Source organism: Rhinolophus sinicus, chromosome 2 (genome assembly GCF_057876585.1).
Source record: "Rhinolophus sinicus isolate RSI-liver-muscle chromosome 2, RSI-T2T, whole genome shotgun sequence".
Lineage (NCBI taxonomy): Eukaryota > Metazoa > Chordata > Mammalia > Chiroptera > Rhinolophidae > Rhinolophus > Rhinolophus sinicus.
The window spans coordinates 160,603,436-160,621,502 of NC_142502.1; the positions used below are offsets into that span (position 1 = coordinate 160,603,436).

General features: G+C 40.8%; 1 long non-coding RNA gene across 1 annotated transcript in view; it reads right to left on the reverse strand.

Annotated features, from left to right (window-relative positions):
• The window catches only part of LOC148758941 (uncharacterized), a 74,837-nt gene that overhangs the window by 49,639 nt on the left and 7,131 nt on the right, over positions 1–18,067 (reverse strand). Inside the window, exons 2-3 of the long non-coding RNA XR_016020464.1 lie at positions 5,333–5,423; positions 2,979–3,080 (exon numbers count right to left, since the gene is read on the reverse strand). This is a non-coding gene — a long non-coding RNA (uncharacterized LOC148758941). The remainder of the gene's footprint in view (positions 1–2,978; positions 3,081–5,332; positions 5,424–18,067) is intronic.

Genomic DNA, 18,067 nt, shown 5'->3' on the forward strand with positions numbered 1-18,067 from the left:
AAAGGAGAAAAGGGTCAAGAGAGTTCACGCTGAATCCTACTAGTAGCAAGACACACATCACTTCTCATATCCCATTGGCCAGAGTTTGGTCACATGGCCACTTTCTGCAAGGGGAGCTGGGAAGTAGAGTCTTTAGCTGAGTGGCCATGTGCCGCTAAAACTATCATTACAGAAGGGAAAAAAGGTATAGGGGATAACCAGAAGTCAACTATATTCCTTGGATACCTGAAACTTAATATAAATAAAAGCAAACTCATCACCTTCTTGGCCCCGCCTTTCCACAACTGTGCCTTCTCCAATCCCCAGCATGATAAATGGTGTACCATTTATCCAACCACTCCAATAAGTCTGTCACATTAAATACAGGGCTCCCAGTTGAATTTGAATTTCAGTTAAGGCATCATTTTTTGATTAATCCATCCCAAATATTAAATGTGCAAGCCAGAAATCTTAAAGCCATCCTGAATTCCTCCCTCTTTTCCCATTTTCAATTGCTTCCAAGCCCTGCTGATTCTTTTCTATATTGCTCATTGTCCCCTCCTCTCCATCTCTGCTGTAACTTCCCTGCTTCAAGCCATCACTCTCTCTCTCTGAAAAGCTCCTGTATTTGCCTCCTGCTTGGCCTTGCTGTTTCCAGCCTTGCCCCTTCTAACTCATGCCATGCACAAAGGGAAGCTGGTCTTCTTAAAAGGCAAATCTGACCACATCAATGCCCAGCTTCAAGTCCTGCCCTCGCTCCCCATGGCTTTCAGGATAAACTTCAGACTGATTAGCCAAGTTGATAAAGCCATTGGTCATTTGGTTTCTTTCTCTCTCCCTCTCTAGTCTCATTCCTCTCAGGCTCTAACCCATCACCTGTGCCCCGGCCACATCCAGCCTCTGGGAGCCCTATAAGGGTACCATATTATCCCTTTGGCTAGTGTATCTCTGTATAGCAAGAGCTTCTCATTCCGACCACCATCCCCACACCCATCCTACTCTTGTCCTTTGCCTGATTAAATCCTACTCATTCTAAAAAACCCAGTTTAAATGTCACCTTCTCCAAGAAGTCTTCCTAACTTACTGTTGTAAGCGCATATTTTTGCTCCCATGGCCCTTGACACACTGTATTGTAATAGTTGACTTATCTGTTGTGTTTCCCCAACTACATTTTAAGTTCCTTCAGGACAAGGCTTATGTCTCATCTATCTTTCCACAGTCAGCAACTGATATAGTAATTAGCACTAGTAAACAATTAATAAATGTTTATTGGGTGAATGATGGTTCTCTGGCTTAAAATGTTTCTACTCTCATCCCTGGCTGATCCAGCATGTCTTAGTTGGACACTCCCCTCCATTTCCAGACATGGACCTTCCTGTACCAGTCTTAAGCCTATTGTATCTTTATCCTCACTGAAACTCTTTGATTTCCAAGGCTAAACCATGATGAAAAAGCTCCTTGTCCACTCCATTACGTTCCTACCTTATGGATGTTGGCATAAAGAAATGACACATTACCAAGTGAGGCCCTGCCAGTTCCCCTCCCCAGCTGAGTTTCAGATCATGATTCCTGCTGGCATCGGGCAGCTGTTAGATGAGTTTTTCGCCTGCCCTCCCAGCCCCCACAGTTTGCCCCCAGCCCTACCTGATCCCCTGGGGAACAACTTCTCTTTTTTTGTTCTGGGCCACAGCAGTGTTTAAGTAGGAGCAGGCAGCCATGCCTTGTTTGAGCTGTGATCTAACACTAGCTGACAGGTGGGTTTCAGGGGTGTCTCTGGGGCCATGGCCTGTTTAGTGGATTTACCACTCTAAACTCAATTACAGGAGACTTTCACGCTCCATAGGCAATTCCAGGCTCTTTTTGATAAAAACTCTGGTGAGTAAATAAGTCATGATGGTGATAGGGGCCTGCCATTTAATATTCATTGAAGTACACATGTTTGGAAATTGGAAGCAGAGTTTAATCCATTTTCATATTTATATCAACATGCAGCTTTAAAAAGGATCCCTCTTTTTCTCCAGCAATCTTGTCAATTTCTTGTTTGGAACGATAAAGGCAAACTGGACACACATTTTATTATTTTTTTAAGTTAGAAATACCTGACGTTATAATTATTAAAGTGTGGGTTTGAGATCCGTTAATTTTCAACTCAGAATCAATTCTTGCATTTCATTTGAACTCCTGGGAGAAGTAGGTAACAGGTAAATCAAAGTCATTGCTATTTCTGGCAGCTAGGTGGTTGGATTTAACTTTGCTATGGGAGCTCAGCAAAAAGGTAAGGTTGGGAATATGGTGATCTCAGCCCCAAGATCTTACAGTTTAGGGGAATGTTGCATAGCCATCCCAAGTAATACAAAAACACCCGCTTTCCAATAAGAGTAAGATTCACAAAATAACAAGTGTTCACGTTCACCAATAAGTTACAGGACTGTTCACTGAGGGAGACCTGGGGAGAAAGAGTTAACATAGCAAAGGGTAGGGGTACTGTGATGGCTTCTCCACTCCACATTTTTTTTTCTAATGTGGATGAATGTTTAAGTATGGTGCTGTTGTTGAAGGCATCTCTTTTAATAATGCAACACACGGCTTCCTGAGGGGACAGCAGTTGATTTGGAAACTGAATATGGTGCACTCTAAATTCTTCTCCCTGAGGAAGGCTGACTAACTGATAAGTGCCATGAGCTGGCGTGGGGACTCATTCTGTCAAATCAACTTGCCAGGACAGCTCCATGTGGAATCTTCTCCAGTCTCTGGGAGCTAATGTGAGCAGACATTTGTGACATTAGACAGTGCAGCCGGCCTGGCATGAAGGAAAAGTTCACCATCTACCGACAAGGTGGTCTTTAGATGACAAGCATAAAGAAACCAGAGCAAATTTGTTGATGTAACAACTTGGAAAAGTATGCTTAAAAAAAAAAAAGCCATTCTGTGGGGAGAGAGGATCAGAAGAAAAAGAAGGCTACAACAATACTTGGAAGCTTTCTTTGGGCTTTCTGTACCTTTTGGGCTTTGCCCTTTCTCCTGGTCCTTCCTCCAGGCTGGGGTATCTTCAGTTAAGTGAGTGAGTCCCAAACGTTGTGATGCCACAAGCCACTGCTCCACTAAAACCAAAAAAAAGTAAAAGAAAAGTCAAGAAAGGAAAACCAATAAAGAGAAAAAAAAAAAGAAAATTCTGCACCTTTACTGGAGTACATACCATCTTTTCCTGTTTCAGACGTATGATCACCTGACTGTTTCTAAGTGAAAATTCTTATCTGTCTGATCTTGGTACATTAGTCCTGAGGGAAAAGTGAAGTGATTGTTACCAGGGAAGAGATGTGGTGCTAAGAGGATGTTACCTCTGTGTCTGATACAAAAAACCTAAGTCGATGTCTGTAATTGGATCAAGTATTTTAAGCATTAAACAGCACTACAGGAAAAAATGTAGTTATTAATATAATATCAGGTAGACAAATTTGTTGTGTGGAGTGTCTGATTCAGAGAGGTGGTTTTGCCAGGTTTCTCCTCCCTCGGTGGGGTCAGTTTAATCAGGATGGCAATTTGGCATAGCATCCTTGTTCCATATTTAAATTAGAAAATAATACAACATATTTTTTAGTCTGATAGACTGAATCAGCTCCTCCATGACAGCTATGAAAGCACAGGTTCTGGAGAGAGATATCTGAGTTTAGGACCTGGTTCTGCCACTTACTAGTTTGTGAACTTGGGAAAGTTGTTTAAGAAAAACATTTATCTCATAATATTGTTCTAAGAACTCCTGCCTCATAAGAGTACTATAACATGAATTAATACACATAAGGTTATGAGGTCAGTGTCTGGGACGTAATAAGTGCTCCATGAATTTGGCCACAATTATTAGTTAAATGAACCTAAGTGGGATCCCATGGGTTGTTAACAATTGCAACAAAATAGAAGGATTCTGTGGTCAAATAAGCTTAGGAATCAAGTTTAACATAATCAAACAATTCTTTAACCATAGTATTTCAGAAGAATTTACCTTTTAATATTTGACCATATAAACCTTTTTCACAGCTGACGCTGTTCCCCAAGTCAAAGAACATTATTCCTAACCTCTGGTTCAGAAATTAAAGAAATTTTTCAATCATGGGGCCCGAACCCCTAGGATAGTAATTTAAAGCATGGTAATTGGTTACCACATCAACCTCATAGGTCTTAAACCAGTCCCTTTTTCGAACATTTGTAAACTGGGATTGGCAGGAGGCAGAATTGTGTATGACAAAATCCCGGACACTGGAATTGGACAGACCTGGGTTTGAATCTGTCCAGCAAGCTATTTGATATCTCTTCATCTCAGTGGCTTCAACTATAAAAGGAGAGTGATAGTTACATCCTAGGCTTGCTCTATGAATCAAATCAGGTAATGCCTGGATCTGTTAGCTAATATTGATGTATTTATCCAGAACAGAGGGGCTAATATTTTTCAATAAATAATAAATTAGTCTGTTCTCAATGACTCTACTCATTCAGAGCCCTTGGTACCTCTAAAGAGGAAGCAAAAAAAGCAAAGGAAAAAAAAAAAGCACTGGACTAGGAATAAGCACCTGTGGGTTTTAGAGCCGCCTTTGTAACAAAGTAGTTAGTGGATGGACATATTTGACATATTTACCAAAGTCACCACATCTGTCCGTGCTCAGTTTTCCGTAAAAAGCAATAACAATAGCAGCACACCTTTCTTGCTTGTCTCAGGGTTATTGTGAGAATCAGAAATGCTCATATACATATGCTTTTCTTAAACTATAAAGGCCTATAGCTTTTTAAGAAATAATTTATTATATGGTTACTATAGCCCAGACAGTGTACTAGGTCTTACCTGGAATACCTTATTTTAATCCTCACTATGAGGTGGGTATTATTAATACTATACCTACTTTAGAGATAAGGAGACTGAGGCTCCGGGAGGCTAAGGACAGTCAATTTCCCCCAACATCTCATAGCTAATAAGTGGTAGAGTCAAGAATCAACTCCGGATCTGTCTGACTCCAAAGCTCTTAGAACCACTGTGCTTTAAAAAAACAATAACATTAAAACATATTTTTTAAGTTCTAAATTTGCATTGGCCGCATACAATTCATCTCTCTACCAGGTTCTACAAACACCTTTTTGATGTTGTCAAAATCCTTACCTTGGACAGCAGCCACCAGTTTAATGAATGAATGATGATGAAGCATTTGGTAGAAAATAGAATGATCCGCACAGGATCCAGTTTCTTAATTGGATAATTTATGGACACTGGCTAATTGGACTAAGTTTCCCTTTGACCTAGGTATATTTGCCATGGTTATTATGATGATGGGCATATGTTTGAGGGCACAATGCAAGAAAGCCCAGTCACCTGTGTTCATTGATCTCTACCTCCCAATAGTTCCTGGATGGCATGTTGACACGCATGGCAAGTAGCTTCATGGACGGAAGTAAAGCAAGTTCTGTCAAAGAAGGAAAATCCATATTAATGATATGCTATAAAACACTTTTTGTTAGTTACATATATTCCTTTACTTTCATTTCCCAAGAATAGCTCAGCTGTCAAAGCATTTCTAAGATTTCCATAGATTCTGCAAATACTGTGCAATCGAATTATTGCTCTGAGAGAAGCTACAATTAAAACACATTAATCATTGTAACAAAGGATCCTTATTGAGGCTGACAAAGATGGTGAAATTTGATGAATAATTAGTCTGGTTAATCTTTTAAAAGTGAATTAAACTGCTAACAAGTTAAATCACTGTGATTTTCAAAATAAGCCTCCCGGGTGAGCAGAGAATGGGAATATTATCATCATTATACAAAGATAGTTCTTCCTCTTTCTCATCTCTGGGTTGGCACTGGAGGCCCTGGGTTAGAATAGTTGGACCCTGAGGACCAGCTAGGGAGAATGAGGTTGGTATGAGGCATGTTCTTTGCTTTTTCCCCTAATGATCTCTCAGTATTTCTAAGATAGTCATATAGTGGGTAGAAGAGGAACTGTGCATGACCTTTAAATCAGACTCAGAACTAATATGGTACCTTCTTACCAGCCATTCTCAATGAACTCAAGTAGATTCATCATGCAGTTCCAATTTCGTTCCCACTGTAAGCCTACAAACCATGACAATGAGGTCTCTTGTATAATTTCCCTTACTGCCCTTTTCTTCAGTCAGATGGCTTATCATTCAAGACACCTTTACTCTTTGCATTTCAATTACTGTGGAAGATCTGGTAGACTCTGAAATAAACTCAGATGGGCAAATATGAACTGATAAACCAAGGGAAATGGACAGAAGGAAACAATAATCTTTTTGGTTAAAGTCTTGACTTTGGCTGAGCCTCCACAACTTTGGGAGTTTTAGTGGATGCTGTAATGAATGGTCCAGAACCACTTCAGGAAGGAAGGACTTATTCCCCTAGAGGCCAGGAGTGCCAATAGATTTGGCCCTCAGCTATTAGCCTTGAGTGAAGAAAACAATCTTCCCACACTTCCTACCTGGGGTAGCTGGCATCCAATTACTGATCAATGTGGGGGTATAAAGACCGGCCCAAATTGAGACAACTGAAGGTTCATTCTGTTGCCAGAGTTCCCTGTGGGATGGCGTCACAGCCCAATTTTCCCCTTAGGGTCTTGACAAAAAAAACTGCGAAAAGAATTGGCAACACCCATAAAAATTAGTATGTCCTGGGATCAATCACTCAGTGACAATTTCCAAGCCACTTTAAACTCAGATCCCTATCTCTACCTTAGGCTGAAACCTAGAAAATCTTAACAAAAAATAAAAGTATCAATGGAAAGTTTGGGAAACAGGCTAAAACTGGGCTTCAGAGAAAAGTGAATTGAGGTCATTTGGCCCAGTATAAAGGAAGTTCTGCTAACTTTCTTCCCATGCAAAAGATCTATTGTGAGGAAACTGTTCAACTCTTGTTTGACTTCCCATTGGAACAAATAAGATGGAAGCAGGAAGGACTTTAGCCGGGATCACTGAAATCTTTAAGAGAGATTACATAAGACTATATGTGTTTGTGAGTGTGTGTATGTATATTCTATTTTTTTAATTTTCAGGACTGCCTTTTAAATATTATTTTGTTTTATAACTATGTAACATAGTCATATGGTTTCAAAGTCAAATCCACAAAGCAATGTACACTGAACAAATTCTACCTATCCCTGATCTTCTCATTCTATTCCCTCCTTTCCCATGAGAAGCATTTTTATGTTTTTACTTTGTTTTGGCCTGTTCCTTTTTTAAAAATCTTTCTTTCTTTTTATTATCTATTTCTCTTCAGTCATTCATTGACATATTGTGCTTATTCTCTTTTGTGTTTTCCTAATGCAGTTTGTTTTTCTGAAATAAATGTCTCCTTTTATTGCTAATTAGTTCCTGAGTTTATCACCTCATTTCCATATTTTTCAAATGTTTAGTTGTCTTTCATATCTTCTATCATTTTCTCAATTTATTTTAGTTTGTTTGAAATATTTGGATATATTTTTCATCTGTTTTGTGAGCATATCTTCTAACGGGTTTTAGTTTGGTGGTGAAAATATTTCCTTGATGCCCCAGCTTCAGTGGCCTTCATCTTCACTCCCCTCTGTGCACCTCTACCCATGACCATGCTTAGGAGCTGATCCTCTGGATTCCACCCCTCATCACTCCTCCAGGATCTTGCTCCACCAATTGCTGTCCCTTCTCTTTTTCTGTGTTTTTAACCTCTTCCTCTCCACTGGACCTTTCTTTAGCCTATCAACATGTTTCTACTATCTATCCTAGCTTTAAAAATGAACACAAACTGCATACCCGTCTCATCCTGCCCTTTAGCCACCTTCTTCTCTAATTCTTTTCTCAGCCAACCTTTTGCGAGATCTGTCTCCATTCATTCATTTCCCATTGCCTTGCCAACCCATGCCATCTAGCCTGTGCCCACACACCTCCACTGAAACGCTCTTGCTAATAAGGTCCCCACTGACCTCCTTGTTGCTAAATCCAATGACTATTTTTCAGTTTTTATCTATGTGGTCTTTTTCTACTCTCAGACACCACTGACCCCTTCCTCTTTCTTGAAATGCTGTCCTCTCCTCGTTTTCTTTCTCTTATCTCTCCTTCTAAAGCCAACCACATAAACTTGCTGTTCTGGGGGGGGAGGGTCCATCCTTGGCCCTCATCCCTCCCCATTTTTCCTCCTCTACTTTGGTAATCTCATTTACTGCCTTGATTTCTGCTACCATTCAAATGATATTATATTTCCTATTTACTCACATATTTCCATAGACCCGACCTTATTAAAAAGTAAACTTTAGATAGCTCATTAAAATATACATTGAAAATATTAACTGAGAAAATCTAGACAATGTAGGGGGAGCTACAAATAAGGTAGAACACAAAATTTGGGTCTAAGAGTCCTTAATCTTCAAACTTTCTTTAACAGCAAACTTCTTTGTTAAAAATGAAATCTCATGTGATATTTCAACACTTAAAACCAATACAGTTGGAACTATTCTGGTTGAAAGGGAAAGCCGAGCCCTGATCTTCCGTGTCGTGTCCATCTCCATCTGCCCAGCAGCCTCCGAGATTCAGCAGAACAACTTTTGGAAGCCACCATCCAAACTTAGATTCAAGGGTAAATTCAGAGAATCAAGTCTTGAATGAAGGAAGTGCTTTAGATAATTCATAATTATTTCCCTAAGCTGAATTTTGGACCAATATTGACTAAGGATATAGGGAAAGAGTTATTCATCAATCCACTGAGCAAATTCATACAACTATTTTGGAAGACAATTTGGCAACACCTATAAACACAAGGACTGGACTTGTATTTCTCTAACTTGCCAATAAATGTTTGTTGAGTGCATTAAATAATGAATCCCCTCCCATGACACCTAAGGAAACAGGGCAAATAAATAATTGGCCAAAGCTTCACAGAAAGTCTTTTGGTAGAATTCCCAAAGGAGGAAGTTTCTAAATAGAAAGTTTTCTAGGAGGAATTCCCACAGCAAACTTGTGAGAATCAAAAGAATCAACTTTAACTTGACTTTCTCTCTATTCTTCCAGTCCCTGCCTCTCTCTACCCTTTAATATCACAGAAGTGTCCCAGGAAAATTCAATGTAAAGACAAGGAAGGTAAAAATCCACTAGAGATATCTAAAATCAAATTGACTATCAAGAGGATTTGGGAGCAAAGAGAAGACCCATTGTGGGAAATGTCCTCCACCCTAAAATAGACCCATGAGGAGTAAGTACTTCCTTCCTTAACCCGACACACCAAGTACAAAGTTCTCAGAATTAGGAGGAGTGAAGGGGCAATAAATGTGGGTCTCCAAAGGCTGAGGCAAACTCAGGGGGAAGAAAATAAGACTGATTCCTGGAGAGGGAATCAGAGAGCCTCCAGTTTCCTGAGGACCCACTACCAGCCCCGGTGAGCAGGTCCCAAGAGGCCAGACATCCTGGATGGCAAATGTCTCAAGTTCCCTTGTCTTTATCACCTTGTGAGTGATAAACATTTATAACGGACTCAAGTTCCCAAGAGCCATTGGGTCACTTGTGTTCAGGTATGACCCTCAATCTATAGGATGGCTCACAGGGGACCCTGAGCAGTGCCACAGCCTTGACCATCAGAGTGGCCCAGGATGGTAAAATGGGATATGAATATCCAATGTTGATACAAATATCCAGTGTGGATAACTGTGTCTGCTTCCCTAGCAGAGAAACACAGTATTCCACATACAGGATTGCCGTACTGATTAAAATGTATGTTTTGAGGCAGAAGATTCCCTACTTTACAGTCGGACTGAGAAATTGCATGTCAGGCTTAAGCCTAATACAAATTAAACGAATGAGAAACAAACCCTTCTGGAGAGGAGCTTATAATGGAAACACTGACGGGATATAATTATGATCTGGATTTTGATCACTACTTTCTATTGAAGACACCTCCAGTATACCGTAGTTATGTAAAATACCTGTACACTGTTGTCAAGTGGCATTTTATAAAATCATTAGGGTAAAGTTAATTTTTAAGAGCCTTAAAAACCACTGTGATGATTAAATGAGGAAGCAAACACTGCACTCTCTTTGCTACAAAGGAATTCAAGAGAGGAGAGGGGACTGAAGTGACTGGTGGCAATCCACTCAGGTCCTGTCTGCTTTTCCTTCACTTCTAAGAAGCTGTCAGCCTTCATAGTCTATGTTGAAAGTTTAAAGAACTGGTACACAAGTGTAGCGTGATAGAATTTTCCGACATAATTAAACTCAACGAATACTTACGGATTGCCCTCCCCAAATTAGTCCAACTAGCCTCTGCAGTTTGTGTGTGTGTGAAGGGGAGGAGGGGATGTCCTGTTCTATCTTGGGCCTCAACAGGAGGCAAGCTGAGGGTCTCAGACTATGGATAATTGGATGGTCTTAAGGTCCTCAATATCATGGACAACTGAGTTCCATACCTTGGTACTCAGGAAAAGTTGACTTCAGAATGGCAAAAATGCCACTTTAAAATAGCCCTGTTTTCTCCTTCCAGGGTCCTCAATAATTGTAGGAAGAATAAGTTTTAATTTTCTGGAAGCTTTGAGTTTTCTGTGGGCATATGTGCGTATGTGTGCATACATCTGTACACCAAGTCTCATATGGGGCTCTCCTCTCCCTGGTGGGAGTCCAGAGAAAAGGAAGCTTCGTAGAAATATTGCTCTTTAAAATTCGCTGAAGGATTCCATTCCACTGGAATGGTGTGACACATTTCCTACATCAAGTCTAAACTCTGCCAGGAGACGCTGCACGGTGCCATGGTATCGCTGTCCATGGTGCTGACACATCATTGCGCTAAGTAGACACGGTTGTTTCTCAACTCGGAGACACGGGTGAATTGAACGTCCTTGTGAGTGCTTATGTCAGAATGGTAATAGTTGTATGCATTTTGTTTTCTATTTGAAAAGTAACTTTAATTTCTACTACATTTCAGGACAAAGTTATGATTTACGTATCTCAATGTATGTAGAGAATTCACACACAACAGAGTTCTATCATGTTTCAGTTAATTACAAAATTTCTTTTTCTGGAAGGCACATGACCTATCCATTCTGCCCCCATCTCTCTCTATTTATAGTTCTACCTGGCTTTGAAAGCACTCTAAAATCTGATCATCATACCTGCATAGCCCTGTCTCCTACTTTTAGCAGATGCTGTTAGCAACAGCGAGAGCAATTGCCACTTCACCCCTCACATGCCACTGTCATTCCCCTTTATTACTTAGCTCATTCTGGTTTCCACACTGTAATTCCCTCACCTATGACTTTCCTTTCCGCACATAAAATCCTACCCAGATTTCAAGGGCCAGCTCCCACCCTGCCTTCTCCATGAAATCTTGATAATCCTAGTACTTTTAGTTCTTCCTCTTTTCCAGATTCCTTCAGAATTTATTATTTGGCAAATTTGGCATTTCATCTGGACCACAGTGCATTTGGAAAGGAATCTCCACTTTAATTCTGTGCCATGTGTTTTAGTATCAGACAATTCTCAATTTCAATTCGAGCTCCTCCATTCCCCGGCTTGAGTGAAGTACTTAACCTCACTTCTCTGACCATGAAGAATAACGTTTACCCCACATATTATGAAATTATATACTTAGTATAAATTTTTTGTCACACAATAGGCTCTCGATACATAAGATTTATCTCTTCCTCTTCCCCACGGTAGCCTTCATACCTCCTAGCACAATGTTGAACACATGGTAAATGTGGCTTTACTGAAACACAAAATTCAGCTTGTCTACTCAACCTTGCTGTGTGATCTACCTGCAAGAAACTGGCCATCTTTGATCAAGCACATTTTGGGCATAGAATGTCCACAAGGCCTGAAAAAACAAACAGAGGAGAGAGTATTTGAAGAAGATGTTGAAATACTTGGCTCTTGAAATGGTTGCTGTGATAGGTAGTTTTATGTGTCAGCTTGACTGGGCTAAGGGATGCCCAGATAGCTGGTAAAACCTTATTTCTGGGTGTGACTGTGAGGGTGTTTCCTGAAGAGATTAGCATTTCAGTCAGTAGACTGAGTAAAGAAGATCAACCTCACTAATATGGGCACCATCCAATCCACTGAGGGCCTGAACAGAAGAAAAAGGTGGAGGAAGGGTGAATTTGCTCTCTACCTGAGCTGAGACATCCGTCCTCTCCTGCCCTTGGACTTTGAGGAGCTCCTGGTTCTCAAGTCTTTGGATTCAGATAGGGACTAATGGTTACACCATTAACCCTCTGCCCCATTCTCGGGTCTTTGGACTTGGATTAGGGTCAGCTCCCACAGTTCTCAGGCTTTGTTTTCGGATTTGAACTGAATTATACCACCCATCTTCATGGTTCGCCAGCTTACACATAGCAATTTGTGGCTCCATAATCTTGGCCTCTGTAACCCCATGAACCAATTCCTATAATCTCTCTCTCTCTCTCTCTCTCTCTCTCCACACACACACACACACACACACACACACACACACACACAGAGGATGCCAAAAAATGTATACACATTTTAAAAAAGGAAAAAACCTACCATGTTTCCCCGAAAATAAGACCTAGCCAGACCATCAGCTCTAAAGCGTCTTTTGGAGCAAAAATTAATATAAGACTCAGTCTTATATTATATTATACCTGGCATTATATTATATTAATTATATTATATTAAAATAAGACTGGGTCTTATATTAATTTTTGCTCCAAAAGACGCTTTAGAGCTGATGGTCTGGCTAGGTCTTATTTTCGGGGAAACATGGTATTAAAATTATAATACTCAATATAGACCAACAACAAAAGATAAATACAAGTCACATTTGACTTCTGCAATTACAAGAGGTGCTCAAAGTGGTTACCATCAGTGTCCAGACACTTCTGATTACGGCGAACTACTGCTTGAGCAACGTCGACCAAAGCGCCCACTTGCATCCATTTTTTTGGCACCCCTGTGTGTGTGTGTGTGTGTGTGTGTGTATATATATACACTCATTCTCTGAAGAACCCTGACTAATAAAGTCATGTTCTCAGTGAAGGTCTGATAAATAAGTGCAAATACTCTGCAGACGTCCATGAGCACTGACAAAGAATAGATGTGAATGTGGAATGGAATCTGACTTCTGAACAACCTGTGCCCAAAACTCTTTAAAATTCTAAGAACAGTGTTGGAGGAAGTTTCTACTCTCTACAGCATGCCAAATTTTGACACTTTTCCCCCTGACATTTTTTTACTTTCTATTATCAGAAAGGGCAGAATTTCTTCTGAAAAAGAGAAGAAAAAGAAGATACACAGGATATCGGTTTTAAGTATTATTTTTGTTCTTGAAAAGATTTCTCATAGACATTAAAAGAAAGCTTTTTTTTCTTCAGAGGTTTATTTTGATAGAATTATCTGAGCCTTGTCAGGGAGAACAAAATTTTGTGAGCCTACCATACCAGTAAAATGCCAAATTACATGCTGTAAGTTTTTTGTTTTATTATCTCTGGGTCCAGTCAAAGAGAGAAAAGAGTTTAAATCCAGAACTATTAGCATTTGGAGACAAAAGAGAGCCTTAACTGCAGCCATTCCTCCAGGGATTGTTCCCCCAACCCTATAGACTCCATCACTCAGGTTAGAAGATGCTGTACCCACCCTCTCCATAGCTGTAGCGCCCCACTTTACACACACACTTCTTTTCTGGAGATCCACCAAGGAGTTTACAAAGAGGATCAATTTCCTCACCTACCTCTTTCAAAACCATTAAGCCAGCTTTATAATAACTACCAGGACACACACACACACACACACACACACACACACACACACATCCTTAACATTTTACTGACGGCATTATGTTCACACTGGTCTGTGCTGGTGACAAAGAAGTAGGATAATGCAGTAGAAAGAGTTTAAACTTTAAAACCAGACACGCCTGGATATGAATCCCGGCTCTACCATTGTTTGGCTCTGCTACTTTGGGCAAATTACCTAACCTCTATGAGCCTCAGTTTATTTGTAAAGAGGAGATAATAATATCTATGTTGAGGGGTCATGGTTCAGATGAAAAATTATATATGTAAAATGCCTACTGTATTGGCTTGCCTGCAGTAGGAGCTCAATAAATGATATGCTGTTACGGTAAGTGAAACTTGGGAGTAAGATATCTGAGAGCCAAACTTTAGGTGTGGGAGACACACAGGAAGGCTACTGTGGGTGGAAAGAGCTACCAAGAGGGAGCAAATGGGTGAGGCTGAAGAAATGAGCAGGGACCACATCATATAGGATCTCATGCAAACATGTAAGGACTTTGGGTTTTTGTTCTGAGAGATGGAAAAGCCTCAAAGAATTTTGACTAGGGGAATAAAATGATTAATGTTTTAAAAATATGACTTTGGTTGCTGTGTGGAAAACAGACTGTAGCTGAGCAGTTGGGAGGCTATTCCAGTAGCCCAGGTGAGAGACGACAGTGGTGGGAGGTGATAGGAAGTGGGGGGGAGTGCAATATGTCTTGATGGTGCAGTTGACAGGGCTTGTTGATGGAGTGGATGCATTGTGTGAGAGAGAGGGAAGGACAAAATAGGGTATTTAGGTTTTTGCTCTGAGGAATTCAGAGAATGGACTAGCCATGAATGAGAGGCTGTGAGAGAAGCAAGTTGGGTCAGAGAGATTAATCATCCAAGTGAGAATTGGAGACTGAACCTCAGAGTAGAATGAGACAGGAATTTGGGTAAAATCATCATTATAAAGATGGTATATGAAGCCGTCAGACTAGAGGAGTTTGCCAAAATAGATAGAGAAGAAACTCAAGGACTGAAGCCCAGGGCACTGCAATGTCTAGAGGTTGGAAAAAGGAGCAAATACAGTCAATATAGACTTAGGAGGAACATTCAGCTCTGGAATTGGCTACACAAAGATATTGGTAAATGGACCGGTGGGGACAGAAGCTTGATTTGAATAAGTTCCAAGAACGAACAAAAACGGATGACGTGGAAGGAAAAACCAATATATATAACTCTTCTCAGGAATTTTATTATAAAGGAACAAAGGCGGGGGGGGGCGGTTATTGGAAGAAGAAGTAGAGTCTAGCATTTTTGTTTTTTGTTTTTTAAGATGGAATGCATGCTGGTGGGAATCATTCAGCAGAGAGGGGAGCTTTATGGTACAGGAGAAAGAATTTCAGGAGTGAAGTCCTTGAGCAAGCAGCAGGAGATAGATCTGAACATAAGTGGGAGGTCTGGCCTTAGATACAATGGATTGTAAGAGGAGAGGAGAACAAGTTTAAGGGTACAGACAAAGGATGCTGGTTGAATCACTGTCTTGCATATTCCAGAACAGGGCATGGAGAGTATTACTAGACAGCGTTCTATACTGGGGAGGCTGGCATTCTATTAGTATGAGACTTTGCAGCATAATGTAGGGAAAGACAATTTTATTTTTCTCCGGGTTCCCTCCCATCAAACCTTCCTTAGTCTCTGGCTTTCTCACCAGACTCCAGCATGGACACTGCAGTGCTAATGAGACAACACTTGGTCCAATCCCAGGCCCTTGTTTCTGAATAATTAATCTGGCACTTCACCAGCACCTAACTTGGTTTTTCCGATGATTAAATAAAAGGCCAAGGCTCTTAAAACCATCATCTAGCTCTTCGGTATGGTTTGGCTTCATGTCACATGAACACACTGGGAGTCTGGACCATCTGATGGAAGAACACCCTCCTCCTTGTTGGCCCACCATCAAACCATATCTCAGACAGCAGGGGGTTCAGTTTAGTCATTCCAGGAAGATGAAGGAATACAGGATGTCCTGAGGATTCTGACCCCTCGTACCCGTTTCAAGCATCTCCTGACCGCTCTGGCTTTCCTGAGTCTCTTCCAACCATGCAAGTGCCTTGTTTTTGTCACTTTCTGGCATTTCTCACATCTCCCTCCTCTAGCCTTAGATTTTTCCTGAATGTGATCAACATCAGCTTAAGTTCCCCAGACTGCATGACCCAAGCCCTAAATACAAAATAAAGTCTTCTTCCTACTGAGAATTAAAAAAACAAAAACACAGGTTTCTCTCAGCTGAACTCTGAAAATGCCAGACAGAAGCCCTACCTTTTAAACAAGCTTTGAGACTTTCCCTTACCGGTGACTGAAAGAGGGAAGAGAGAGAGGATCAGTAAGCAGCCGGTTTTCGTGGCACTGCACGGCTTCCTGAATTCACAAGGGGCATCAGAGGCACTGACTTGGCAGAGATTGTTGTGGCAGAAGCAACTGGAAAATGTCCTGAGACTGAAACACAGACAGATTAGCATCACCCCAGCAGACACCAATGACTTGCACTTTGAAATGCCAGAGGCTCATACTGCCAGTTAAGACAAGGAAAAAACACATTTCTAGTCTCCAAAGACCTTAGATCTTTCCCAACACTGCAGGCAAATGCAGCCTTCAAGAATTTCTACAGCCGGGCAGCCCCTTCGTGCTGCTATGGGAAGCATTGCCAGAGGTGCTGTGGGCCATGTCATCAGTAAAGCTGAAGAAAACGGTCGCTGAAAACCTCCCAGAGGTTAAGTTAGTAATGATTCAATTTCTAATTCAAGGCAATCAAGCCTACAGCGTTTCCAAATACCAAGCTTATTTCAGCGGTACTAGGTAAACTACTCTGTAGCCCCTGAACATTCACAAGCTCAACAAATGGGCTTCCAAACAAGTTTTACGATTTACTATCAACAGATAATTAGAATGTGTTTTCAATCACTGGCATCTGGATAAAATAGTTTTGTCCCAGCATGGACATTTCTAGGAAATAAATAGAAGTCAAAGAGGAAAGAGCTTGCTGGAATCTTTCTCCAAAGGAAACTCTTTTAAGAACTCCTCTCAGCTGCAGGAAGGGAATGTCCCCAAACCAATTTGATTAGCAAAATAAACGTCAGCTTTGGAGTAGTGCAAGATCAACAAAAAGATATCTGATGTGACTGAAGGAAGGAACAATGTGGTCAAACATCTGACACAGCAAAACGGTAGGAACTGATAAAATGTAGTGACAATCTCCTGAATTCAGTCCTAAACGAATCTAAGATTCACAAGTAAAGTCACTTTAGTACTTCCAAATCTGGTCAACAAATAACTGCACCAGGTTCTACAAGCAAAACTGAACTTGAGTTCTCAATTTCTGATGCAGTTGAGAAGGCAAGACTAACAGAATGAAAGGGGATATGATTAAATGCCCAATTGGGCGCTACTGGTATATTTTTTAAAAAATTGTTTGGGGGATATTGGGGAACAGTATGTTTTTCCAGGACCCATCAGCTCCAAGTCAAGTCATTGCGCAGCTCACTGGCCCATGTGGGAATCAAATGAACCGGTGACCTGGTGTTATGAGCATTGTGGCACTGTGCTCTAACCAACTGAGCCAACTGGACCTCCTGTGATACTGATTTTGAGTATAAGAGGTTCAGAAATGAGAGAAATCAGTGTTGGCCGGGGTGGAAGAGTTCCTGGGAGGGAGAGTAGCAAAAGACCCCAGATGAACCCAAATACGTCTTCTCCGGGCCTGCCTGCAATTGTCACCTTTGTTACCATGCCTTTGCATTAAGGCTGTTATTTTAAAACAGGACAGGGTAGTGGTTAAATATAGTGGCCCTGATCAAATATATGGTGATGGAAGGGGAACTGGCTCTGGGTGGTGAACACACAATGGGATTTGTGGATGATGTAGTGCAGAGTTGTACACCTGAAATCTGTGTGGTTTTGCTGGCAATTGTCACCCCGATAAATTTAAAAAATAAATTAAAAAAAAAAAAGGAAAATAAATAAATAAATAAATAAATAAATATAGTGGCCCTGGAACCAGCCTGCCTGGGTTTCAAACCTGGCTCAACCACTTGCTAGCTGTGTGATCCTGAGCAACTTAGCTTTTCTGTGCCTCAGTTTCCTCACTTATAAAATGTACTTCATAATAGAATCCACCTTATAGAATAAGGTGGCTACAGAACCCACATAATAGAATCACATTGTGAAAGTGAAATGAGTTAATTTATGTACTTCACTCAATGAACCTGTAATTTTGTGTGCATCAGCATCACCTGCGGAGTTTATGTAAAATGTGTGTCATGAGGTCTGCAGAACTTGGAGAAACTAAGCCCCCTAGAGCAG